The sequence below is a fragment of the Neolamprologus multifasciatus genome, chromosome 3, assembly GCF_963576455.1.
Source record: "Neolamprologus multifasciatus chromosome 3, fNeoMul1.2, whole genome shotgun sequence".
Lineage (NCBI taxonomy): Eukaryota > Metazoa > Chordata > Actinopteri > Cichliformes > Cichlidae > Neolamprologus > Neolamprologus multifasciatus.
Window position 1 is genome coordinate 25,864,652 of NC_140441.1, and position 13,363 is coordinate 25,878,014.

Sequence of the window (13,363 nt, forward strand, 5' to 3'; positions counted from 1 at the left end):
CTTCAAGATCACCAAGATTTGGTCATGTTACCATTTCCATCTATTTTTTTAAATTATTTAGATTCAATATTTTTTTTTTTTTTTTCTAAACTGAACTGCAGATAAACCAAAGGCCAAACTGAGAGCTGATAACACAGCTGCTCCAGTAGGGGGCAGTGTGACCCTGACCTGCTCTGTGAACTCATCATCATCATCTGGATGGAAATATTACTGGTACAGAGATGATACCACAGTGGATGTTGTCTCCCCATCAAATGGACAAATCAGTGTCTCACAGGAAGGACTCTACAGGTGCAGAGGAGGAAGAGGAAACCCAGTTTACTACACAGAGGACAGCCAAGAAGTTTGCATTAACACAACTGGTGAGTTTGTATTCAGTAACAATGTTGAATAGTTTAATGATTGAGGATTACTATGAAGGTCAAACAGCATATATCTCATGGTAACCTCTTTGGCATTGTAATAATGTTCTTATTGGAAATGGTTGAACATGAATAGTCATGTAAAATGTGGAGTCTAGAGAATCGGTGTCAGGAATGTGATCCAAGGAGGGGAGACTAGGTGGGATTATGAATGTGAAACAATCACTTTCAGCAAATCTCCAAATCAACATAAATTCACAATTAGTTCTGCAGCAATTCTACAAGTAACACTGCAAGTAGTGTAGAACAGGAGTCACAACATCAAACCACAGAGCAGAGTCATGCTGACAGTTTCTGACAGGAAACAGAAAATCTCAATGTAAACATCAGTTTTTGTTTCTTTATATTAACATTTGACACATTTGACATATTTATATAGTAAAAGTTTGTAAAGCAGATTTACTGAAGTCAACATTTAAGAGGAAATTTTAAGGACTTGTTGGAAAGGAAGGACTGTCGATGTGTTCATTGTGGGGAATCAACACATTTTAAGTTTCTTAGTAATGAATTATTATTTGTTGTTACAGTAACTGTGTCAGGAGCTGACAGCTGTTCGTCTCCTGTGTGGTTGACAGTTCGACTGGTTTGTGGAGTCTCTCTCATTATTATTCTGCTGCTCTTGTTGTATCGCTGCAGAACGACCAACAGTGAGACCTTTTCCTTTATTTACTACAAACAAATTCAAATACACAAATGCATCATGAGCTTCATGTAAAAGCAAAAGTCTTATTTTATATTTTAATAAAGGTGCCGCTAATGAACAGACGCTCAATCAGGATGAAGATCAGCAGCAAGTGTACTCCTCTCTTCTTCATGGTTAGTTTTTAATCTACATTCACATATTGTGATGCGATTTGCAACAAGACTGTACTTATTACATCTGCTGCAGATTTTAATATAAATGTTATTTGCAAGAATATTTGTGTTTAAATTAGTATCACAGACATGAGGTGACTGATTTTCTCTGACCTGCAGGTGTTCGTTCTGTCTATGAGACAGTCAGAAGATGTGAAAACACTGAAAATGGTAAAGTTTACACTTTCATTAATATAGAGCTTGTGGAAGCTGGATGATTATACAATAACTGTGTTTAACATGAAAGTCAATCAGATTCTTATTTCAGGTCCAGCAGAAGGTGATTACACCAATGTCACATCTGTGATTCAGCTCAAAGTCATTAACAAGACAAGTGAGTGCACAAAATGTGAGATTTGAAATGCAAAATATACATTGGTAATTATTCTCTCTGATAATAAATGCATTTGTGGACAAAACAGAGGGTGTTTGTTTTGAAATGCTTTCATTTGATCACCTCAACAGGACGACGTGGTGACCCAGAGGAGAGCTCTGACTACAATAATGTCAATCCATATTCAGCCACAGCTCTAAAATCTTAACAGCAGCTCTTTAGCTGTTTTTCTCTTTTTCCTTGAAAGAAGGAAAGTCTCTTTGAACTTGAAGTGACTTTGAGTGAGAAGGTGAAGATTTTGAATTCAAAGCAATGATCCTTACAGCCTGAGTTTATACTTCCTTTAGAAAAAATCGCTCAGTGTGTTTCACTTGTTTCTCTCCCATTAGAAAATAATTTTGATGAACTTTAATGTGCTGTAGATCTGTTTATTTTTGTTTTTAACTATTTCTTTATTTTTTTATATATTACAATTTTCTTTCTGGGAAGCACTTTGTAACTTTGCTAATAAAAGTGTGATATAAGCAAAGTATGTTGTTGTGCGTCAGACTGAGAGTACATGTTACAGCTGTTCAGTGTTGCGCATGAATCCACTCAAAGAGAGCTTTCATTTAAAGACACTCATTGTCATTTAAATCAACTTACAACATGTGATGATCAGAAGCTGTTAGCTTCCTGCTAGCTAAGAGTGACTAATAAAAGTATCATAGCAAGACTCATTCTTCATAAATAAGGAGACAAACAAAACATGGTACCAGGAGTAAATCTAAGCTGAGGTGCATCGTGGATGACAATAATGGATTCTGTCAAACTGCCAGAGAGTTTGAAGCTGACAGGAAACGTCGCCAATTTCTGCAAGAAATGTGGCATTACTGCTTACAGTAGCAGGGCCCCAAGCTATTTAAGTGTACAATGCGTTTGGTAAGCGATGTATACGATGAGCCAGGTGATAAAGTTTGATGTTGTCATGGAAAAGTTTCATGCCCTTTGCTCTCCTAAGAAGAATGAGACATATGACAGATACATTTTTCGCTTGAGGATTCAGCAGTTACGCGAGTCATTTTTGTCTGACCTGAAGCGTAAAGCGCGAACGTGCAACTTTGCTACGCTCCGTGACTCGATGATCCGTGACCAAATTGCTTTTGGCGTGGTGGATAGAAAAGTCAGAGAATGGCTACTGAGAGAAACCGACCTTTTGCTAGAAGGAGCTATACAGATTTGTCAAGCATGTGAATTGTCACAACAGCATGTTAAGACTTTCAGTGAAATGGGTGCCACTGCCGTCAATGACAGCGCTACTGTGGGAGCTGTTTCCAGTCCGAGGGGGAAACGCACACTGCTGCGACCTGACAGCAGGATGTTGGACTGCAAGCACTGTGTCCAGAAGCACATGCCCAAACATTGTCCAGCCCATGGTAGAACATGCTCAGCATGCCACGGGAAGAACCACTTTGAGAAGCAATGCTTCTCAAAAAGTAAAGAGGAAAAGAAAAAATGATCAATAAACACAGTGACACATTTTTTGTTGGTTTGGTTAACTGTGAAAATGAGCCTACAAAGAAATCAATGCCATAGTGGAAGACAAATGGACAGTGCAGCAGCAGAATGGACCTAAAAATAAACGTCCATATTTTTTAAGTTATATGAAGCTTTGAGTAGTTTTTTTAGTACTGCTGTGTTTGTTGCATCATATTGATGTAATTGTTTATATGCTTTATATATTCTGAGGTAAGTTGATCTATAGTGTTACATCATATTCTATAAGGATGTTATGTGTTTGTAGACTTTCTGCCCAGTTTGACCCATTTAGCAGAAGTCAGCCCGTTTAAGGCTCTGATATCTATTCTGTATGACTTAAAGCAGTAATGACATGGTCTGATTTTCTCACCCAATAAAGGAATATTTAATATATCAGTCTACTCTTCATTCTATCAGAAACAATTATCACAGCCTGTAAACTTTCTTTTTACCCATATTTGTAAGCATTCATACAGACTTAGTAATGCCAACATATTAAAAGAACAATATCTGTCTCTTACGTATAATACATTGTAAAAGATACTTGTCTTTGAGTGAAGATATAAAGTGATAAGAAATATAAATAAATGCAAGTTGAATCTTTACTGAAGCTCAGTATTTGGCACAGTTCAGACTTTTTGCTGTAATAAATTATAATTAATATAATAATAAATTATATTATTATAATCTGCCTGGGACAGACTGACGACCTGTCCAGGGTGTACCCTGCATCTCGCCCTATGACAGCTGGGATAGGCTCCAGTACCTCCCGCGCCCATGAAAGGGATAAGTGGAAGCGAATGGATGGATGGATAAATATAATATTGGCCATATTATGTTTACATTACCAAACTGTAATGACACTTGTCTCATTAGTGACATTAGCTAATTGTTATTTCCTTGCTCATCTTAAAGCTACAGTTGGGTACAGAAATGAAGCCCAACAATCATGTTTTTACAGTCTCGTGGTCTCAGCTTAACAAACTTAACAAACCAAAACATCTCATAAAAAAAACAAGAACAAGCCCCTTCCCCCCTCTGCGCGTGCCTGATACAGACAACAGGCTCTTCTGCTGCAATCTCTTGTCGTCAATAAATAACGTTTAGGGAGCTCTATAGTATTCAATACGACGACCCTGCACGTCAGTTCTTGATGTGAAGGGGGTACCTGGCGCGTCGATAAGTGAAGCAGAGGGAGCCTGACCATGCGTTGCACATTTGATGAGTTAGAAGTGAGAACGTGTTGCAACAGTGTAGTTGTACTTGCTCACCTTCATTGTAAGACAAGTGTATGGCCAATAGTAAAGAGGGAAGTATGAAGTATCTACAGTAAACACAGACTGCTACTTCGCTGAGGTGATCCAGTAATGTTGCACTAATGAATTAGACTATCCACTTTAGCTAAAGTTATTAAGTTAGCTAAAGAGTTGGGATGCTGTGTAAGACATAAATAAAGCTAAAATACAAAGGCTTGGACTTTCATACCCATGTTTCCCTACTGTAGGGGTCTCTGCAAGCATACAGGGCTCTGAGAGGGTACAATATGACAACATTGGAATTCTACTGGAAATAGTCGATCATATTTGTTTGTCAAAGCTGAACCCAGGGCAAATTACACTAAATTAGCATTTTTAGCTAACAGCTACAATAAGCATAAAAGTTACTGCACGCCTATTATTTGTTAAAATGACGCTTGATCTTATACATGTAATACATTTATTACCAACCTAATAGTTTATCCACTTGTCAGTCGACATGGCGAATGACTTCTGAAGTCTTAATCCACCGTTACTGATTTCTAGAATCGATTTGTTTTGATTCCACTCAATTCGATTTGAATCTGGGAAATTTTGCCTTAGACAGTCAGAAATATTATGATTCTGATTATGATTCTTATCGGTACATATCCAAAATTTTATATCTATAAAATGTGTAAGCATCACAGCAGACGCATCTATGTCAAAGTAACTGAGGATAAAACACAGAAAAACATGAAGGAGAGTTTCCTGGCCTGGGTTCTTATAGCAGATGGTCTTAAAAACATTCTGCAGTGAATCAAAAACAAAAGAGAACCACTAATCAACATATGGACATTACCTGATGCTGCTGAAGTGAAGCAGAGCAAAGTTACAGAGCTTTTATTAGAGACATAAAGCATTTTGCAATTTTGCATAATTTTAAAAAGTTGTTCAGTATTGAACAGCAGAAATGAACAGCAAAAGTAAGACAGATTTCATAACACGTTAACGCTGTTTATGTGAAGTGTAGTTTGGATCTTCTTTTGCTGCTGGTTCAGTCAATATTGTTTGGAGAGCGATAAAACCTGCAGCTTCAGAATCTAGCGCAAAAAGGATGTAAACACAGAGCGCGGACCCGCCAATGCGTCAAAATCAGAGCTGTTGGCTTTCAGCCCAGACCGTCCGTGTCTGTGCCTTCAGGTGAGAAAGCAGACATATCGCTGATTCTGATGCGTCCGCGGTTCTGTGCTTTGTGTTTATGTCTTCGTGCAGAATCCGTGTACCTGCTCTCATTAACCTCCTAGCGTCCACATATGTGGACATCACATTTTGGGTTGTCTAGACCAAAATACAAAAGTTTGCTCTACAAGGGCCTGATATCCACTTACGAGGACACAAATTTAAAACAAATTTAGCTATGTGTAGAAAAATACATAAGAAGATACTGTGCTGTGTTACCTATAATATGACTGAATTAACTCTAAAAGATTACCAGCACATGCTCCTTGTTTAAAGTTTTTATTATAGTTTGTACTTTTTTAAAAAAATAAAAAAAAACAAATAAGTTAATAACTACTGTGAGCTGATAACAGAAAACTAGACATTTGGTACAAAGAAGACTTCAGGTGGAAACCACAGTCAAACAAAATATGACCAAGGAAACGGACAACAGGAAATCAAACTAGATACACGACACAACTTCAAAATAAAACAGGAAATCAAAAACTAGGACACTGAAGATAGGAGAACTTGAAAGAGGAGGATCGCGCAAAGTAATAATTCAAAGGAAACAAATTGTGACTAATTAAAAAAATGTTCACAGGAACATAGAGCAGAGCACTGAATAATAATCAAAAATGAAAGTAATAACTAATAATAAACAAGAATTGTGTTTAAATGTTTAAAACTGAGTCAGGACCATGACATCAGCAAGTAGTGTTTAAAAAGAGGCAAAAATCCCCCAATCAAACTAACTCATCAGGTGATGTTAAAAATTTCTGGTAAAAGACAATCTATCAAAGTCTGTATGGTGTGTATTGCCTAAGCTGACGAGCAGAGTGCAAACACATAGAAATTATAAAAGTCAACTGAAGTGCTGTCAGAGCACATCAAACCCAAACATGGCAGTATAACACAAGCCATGCTGGCCAATCAGATACTTGAAATGCATCTAAACAAAGAAGACGAAGGAAAACAAAAAAAAACCAGACAGAATAAGTCAAATACAGTAAAAACACGACACAGTGTTTCTCTAATGTAAGCTCAGTACTACACTGAAGAACACAAATACATGATAAAACTCTATAAATGAGTTCAGTGATGAATAGTAAAAGAATTAAACAATTTTCAGATCATTCTAAAAATAAATGACTGAATATTAACTGTGTGTGTGTTTCTGCTTTGCTGAACTGTGTCCAGCTGTTAGAATGAGCACTGAAATAAATGGTTACACAGTCTCAGTAACATGCAAGACTAAATAAAGCCACGGGATGATGCACATCTCACTTTTGTGTTGGAGGTTTTTCAAGATTTGTTGAAAAACAGGAAATAATTGACTGGACCTTTGAACTGAAGCAAAGCAAAATGATTTTAATCAATAACAAGAAAAATAATAATTTTTATTGATGGACAGGTGCAGATGTAAACAGACAGCAGAGTAATCTTCATGTTTGTGTTGACAGCTACAAGGTTTAAAAATAATGGGTTGCATTTATATAGCACTATTTGGGGACCTCAAAGCGCTTTACAATACCACTATTCATTCACTCTCACATTCACACACTGGTGGAGGCAGCTATAGTTGTAGCCACAGCTGCCCTGGGGCAGACTGACAGAAGCGCCATCGGCCCCTCTGACCACCACCAGTAGGCGGTAGGTGAAGTGTCTTGCTCAAGGACACAACGACCGAGACTGTCCGAGCCGGCTCCAACCGGCAACCTTCCGATTACAAGACGAACTGCCAACTCTTGAGTCATGATCGCCCATTTAAATAATGATTCATGACAAAATTTAATTTGTTACATTCAGTTAAAAATCACTTTGTGTGTTGAGAGTAGGGCTGCCATGATTAGTCGATTACTCACGATTATTTTGACTATTAAACTCTAATTTAATAGTCAACGCGTCATTTGAAGTTTTATAAGATCCCAAAAGACGCAGGAATAAGTAGTAGGATTTAAGAGTGTAATAACAGACTGAAACAGAAGATGGCGGCACTGCATGAAGAAGGATGCCAGCTGCTGTTAAACCCCGAAGAAGTAGAAGCTGTGTCCGGTATCGTAGCTGTGTCCACATCCTCCTGCCCCAGCATTAGTAGGCCGATTATGTTAGAGCAACACGACAAAGACTGTCCAAATTAGAAGACTCAGACAAGTGCGCCCTTCATTTCCCCAGATTTGAAGGATGGGTCGGGTGTATCCTTCCCAGAATTCATAGCGCAGCCCAGCTCAGTTTCCAACAAGGGCCGCTACTTAGTTTTAATATTACTCTTATTATTCTTTCTGGGTCACAAAATAAACGTGTAACATATTTTCAGGTGAGAATGTAGCTGTGTAAACTTCAAATATCTGCTCGTTTTTTCCAAACATCACATATTTTCAAAAGCTTACCGACGTTTTCGGAGATGTCTGTTACCCACCAGCTTGATAGCTAGCCGGGGTTCAAGGCTCACTGGAGCCTGTGAGAACACTGGACTCCCAGCAAATTGTTTTCAAACCCACCAGGGTCTTTCACTACTCAGGTTAAACATGATATATAAGTGACTTAGATAACTTAAAAATGTTATTGTTTGACTTTTTTTCAGTGTTTTATTTGTCCTCAGTAAATCGGTTAGGCTGAGATTAAAGTTTTTACACAGCTGAATAAACGTTAAGCAGACAACTGATTATCAGAAGTGTGAGATGCTCGAGATACTCCGGTGTCCTGTTATATTTTAGATAGCAAGGAGCAGATGGCTCAGTTTATTAAACTTCACCGAAATAATCTGCAAATTTCATTTACATTTAATAAACTATCATATTGTCTTTATTTTTAGTTAGCACATACCTTAAACACTTAAAGCTGTAAGCTAATGATAGTTATATAAGAGTAGATGCATGCTGGTGCAATAAGCAGTCACTGATCCACAGTCAAAACCGTCTAACAGTGAATCTCCTCATATGACTGAATGACATCCTCGTTCTCATAAGAGAGACTCAAAGAAGATGCAGAAACAGTCCTTTGAACAATGACAAACATCCACACAGAAACACACAAACTGCAGTAACTCTGACTATCACAGCGAGTGGTTGTGATGAGTCTTTATGCTCAGGATCAGATTTAATGAAGCCTGGAAACACACAAAAAGCAAGTACATGTAAAAACATTTTCTTCATATATAGAAGGATGTGAGAAATCTTATCAGAATCATGTTAAAGTAAATTATCAAACAAATCGCTCAACAAAATAATTTAAAACATGCTGCAATACTTATACAGTGTTAAGTTTTTAGAAGCTTTATTTGTGCTAACATGGTTGTTGCCTCTGCAGACCACAGCTCTGTTCTCAGTGAAGATGGTGATGTTGACCTCACTGAATGATTTCTGGGATCTTCTGCAGCCGTCTTTATCACAAACAGACCAAAGCCAATAATCCTGGATGGAGCAGTTTACTGTGATACTGCAGTCCAGCAGACTGGTTGGAGCTGAGCTTTAACATTGTGATGACGGGTGTGGGAACTATTTCTGTAACATCCAGCCAAACAGATAAATTAGCAATTTAATGCTAGAGGAGAACTGACAATAACCTGGATGATTTTAAGTTTTTAAGGCTATTTGATATTTTGTTTTTTTCTGCATAATTGATCATATAACATGTTACCAAATGAAAAAGTCTCTTTTAAAAACTTAATTAGTTTAATTAGTTTTAATATTTTAACTTTATGCACATTGCAGGAAGCATAAATTCTATTATATGCAACATTTTCTGACTGGAAGAAATTTGTTTAACATTTAAACCTATTTGCTGCATATTCCAGCATATAAAATAAAATTGTCTTTTGTGTTTACATTCACTCTTCCAAACAGATGCAAGTAAAACACAATAGAAAATAAATAAAATCAAAGACTCAGCAGCACTAAGTCCTGTTGCTCTTAAATCTATTTTCACCTGTTTAACAGGAGTGGGTCGGGTGGAGGTTTGTCCTGGTGCAGGTGTATCGCAGCCGTCATGTCAGTGGAAGGATTCTGTCAGGATCTGGAGGTTTGACTGGAAAGTTCCATCAGGCACCTGAGTTCCTTATAAACCCAGGGCTGATCGGGAGAGAGACTCTGCTGGTCCCTCTCTCTCTCTCTCATTTGTTTTTTTTTTAATTAAAGGATGTTAGCTACTGCTCTCTGTTGTCTGCATGAAAACTTCCATAACACCTGCAACTGGTGCAGAATGCTGTGGCACGATTTTAATTGGTAAAAGAAAAGTTCTGGTCTCCATATACTGACTTCCAATTTTAATTTAAAATCTATTTTAAAATCCCTTTACTGGTTTTTAAATCCTTAAATGGTCTGGCACCTGTATATTTGTCTGATCTGCTAAAGCCTCATGCCCCCCCTCGTTCACTCCAGTCAGCTGAGCAGCTGTTGCTCTCAGTCCCTAAATCACGGCTGAAACCGAGCGTTCTCTATTGTGGCCCCAAAGCTTTGAAATGATCTCACTTTCCACATTAGGCGTCTACATCAGTAGTGGTTTTTAAATTCAGATTTAAATTCACTGGTCTTTGACTCAGTGGGTAACTGACACTGTTATTTTATTGTTATTTATTTATAATATTTGTTATTCTTATTGTACCTCTTATATTTCTGCTGTACAGCACTTTGGTCGGTTATGTGTTGTTTTTAAAGTGTTATATAAATAAACTATGGTGTGGTATTTTTTCTCTCTTGCCTACAACTAAAATGAGGAAGAACAATTTAAGCTGATTTGAAGTCTTTCAGAGAACATGATTTAGTGCTGACAGCTGATAGCAGAGATAGATACAAAGTTTTTAAATCTCCACTCTCTGGTTTAGCTTGTTTTCATCACACCACAGAGGATACAAATTACTGACTATCCACTTCCTCTTCCAGCTGTTTCTTGTTTTAAAAACCTCTGTGATGTGCTTTAACTGCTATTTATAAATACCTGCTATATAATTCAGAATAAAAACTGATGCAGATCCTGTAAATCTGCTGTCTGATTACACATTACCTCTAGTGAGTTAATGGTAAATGGTCTGTATTTGTATAGCGCTTTACTAGTCCCTAAGGACCCCAAAGCGCTTTACACATCCAGTCATCCACCCATTCACACACACATTCACACACTGGTGATGGCAGCTACATTGTAGCCACAGCCACCCTGGGGCGCACTGACAGAGGCGAGGCTGCCGGACACTGGCGCCACCGGGCCCTCTGACCATGTATGGTGACATCTTATCCCTGCTCTCACATCTTTCTGTGTAAACAGGGAATTCAGTCTAAGTGAACTGTTTAGCAGCTGCTTCGCTTTGTGTATTTTCAATATGTAGTCAGTTGTTAAAGTTACTGCTTCTATATAATTTAAAAACAACACACTATTTAATAAACTTCAATTATTCAATTATTAGGCTCGTCTTTACTTTGCATGAATTTATCATTTCACTCTCCACTCTTGCAGAAAAGCTCCAGCAGCCGTCCGTCCAGATATTCACGAGCACATCTGCAGAAAGTGGCTGTTTAATGGTGGTGACCTGCTCTTCTCTGGATAAGGGTGTTATCCAGCAGCCATTTGTTTTGTTTGAATTCTTGAATCTTTTCCTTCATGATTATGTCCTGCCATTATATTCTTACCACGTTAATTTCACCTTCCTCTGTCTGTTCACTCTGTTGTTGTTGTCCCTCCACTTCTTCTCGGCTGGTGCAGCAGCAGCAGCCTCCTATGACTGTGAGGGCTGGTTACTGGTTGTTGCTAGAACCACTTCATGGTACAGCAGCGCCAACAACTAACGTGTCATTAATTTGATACATTTTACTGAATTTATTTTTATGTTTTCTGTCTCAGCTCTTCAGCTCCATATTTTCACAACTTCTTCACTACTAAACTACTACGTTCCACAGCAAAGGCAAGAGATTTCACAAAGTGATCAAATGGCAGCGTTACAGCCAGTATGCATTGGCCCTTCAATTAACCCATCGGCACAAACATTAGTTGGCACACTGGGAAGATGCCCAGTTGAACTGATGAGCTGAATCACTTTTTATACGACTGGCTTTAGTTACATTCTGTTGCTGTTGTGGTGTCTGAATAAAATAATGAGCTTCTTAAATTTCAAACACATGCAGTTCTGTGTGATTAAAGAATGAAAGTGTAAAAGGTCAGAAAGCATCATCACATCTTTGGCACCATTATTTCTTTGTTTTTCACTTTTGAAGTCTTTTTTGTTCTGATTTTGTTTCAGGTCCGTAAAAAGATTGTTTCAACAAAACTCAAGACTCACGGACGACGTCAGCAACAAAATCCAACCCAGAACATTTTGACATTTGGAGAACTGCCAGCATCCAGATCAACAGCAGTTATATTAAACAATGACATGCTCTTGGTTTAATATCAGCACTGGAAGACTAATAATATGGTTCATCTTTGTATTAAAATTTTACTGTGTTTATTTTAAATTGGTACAAAACAGTTTTTGAGCCTATCCCACTCAGTTTTTCATAAGTTCTCCCTTTTATATTACAAATTTCCAGGCATGTTGGGGTGTTGTCACTTCTTCACACCCACCTCTCTGCTCCTTGTGTCATCAATTCTTCCCTGTGATTGGACCATCTTTGCATGAGCATTCTAATGATGCACTGTAAAGTTTTGCAAAGCATGTCTTCTCATCTTTCAGTAACCATCTCTGTAGGACAACTGATCGAAGAGTTACGGTAGTGCGAATCACCCATGGTAAATAAGGGTATGTGTCAGTTGGATATTCCTTGTCCCATATGTCTCATGTCAAATTCTGACCACTGCTTCCAAGTAAAATCACTGGGGTGTGTTTACAGCTGTTGGCCAACAGAGGGAGACATTAATCCATTTATAATTTATTGTATCTGTTATGGTCTCTCAGTCCTCTTGGTCAACCAACACGTTCTCTCTCCTTACGAGTATAATGAACTCGATACTTTACTTTCTGTTTCTCTCCTGTACGCACTGCTGCAGTTTCATCAGAGAGGCAACCTGGCTGTCTTAAAGGTGATGAAAATTCATTCAGAATTAACAACTCTGATCATGTACTGAAATTATTAAAAAGTATTGGTACTGATATCAGTATCAGTGATACAGGCCCTGTATTTACTTGTTATCAGATCGATACAAAATCTTGCAGTATTGCACACGACTAGCAAACAGTGAAGTATTAAATTCATTAAACTGTTATTATTTCAGCACCATGGACAGCACACAAGGTTTTCACTGCGTGAAAGAGAATCTGTCTCTCTCTCTCTACCCACAAAACCACATATAAATATATTTTTCTTTGTGTAACTTCAGATTGTCAGATCATTGTCATTCTCCACCTTTCCAATACAGAAAGACCTGTGAAATATAAACATTGGGTTGTGTTTACAGCTGGTATTCAACATAGGGTGCAATTTAGTTAATTATCACAATGGATTAATCTGCTTGGCTGAGTATTAAATATTTCCCAGAACTGTGATGATAAAGACTTCAAAGTCTATTATTTACATCACTGCATGTTGCAGAAGAATAAAAAGCAAACAAACATGTGTGTTGTAAATGTAGCTGTAACTGTTTCCAAAGAACAAGTAAAATAAAATAAAAATTATTTCTTAGAAAGGATGAAACATTTCTTATTGATTATTTCCTGAAAGTGATTAAAATGTTAAAATGTTGTGACACAGTGGGCCCGCACTCTGAAAGGGAGGGGAACATCCAAAGAGGCATATGCCTGCTGAATGGCCTCCACAACCCTGTGGGACAATCCGGACTTAGACAGGAGTCTG

The 13,363-nt window shown here is 37.8% G+C and overlaps 2 protein-coding genes across 2 annotated transcripts in view; both read left to right on the top strand.

The window, feature by feature from the left end:
* The window catches only part of LOC146522274 (basement membrane-specific heparan sulfate proteoglycan core protein-like), a 276,185-nt gene that overhangs the window by 37,425 nt on the left and 225,397 nt on the right, over positions 1 to 13,363 (top strand). The gene's annotated exons all lie outside the window — the stretch shown is intronic.
* Positions 1 to 13,363, top strand: part of LOC146522276 (Fc receptor-like protein 5) — a 36,413-nt gene that overhangs the window by 1,500 nt on the left and 21,550 nt on the right. The gene's annotated exons all lie outside the window — the stretch shown is intronic.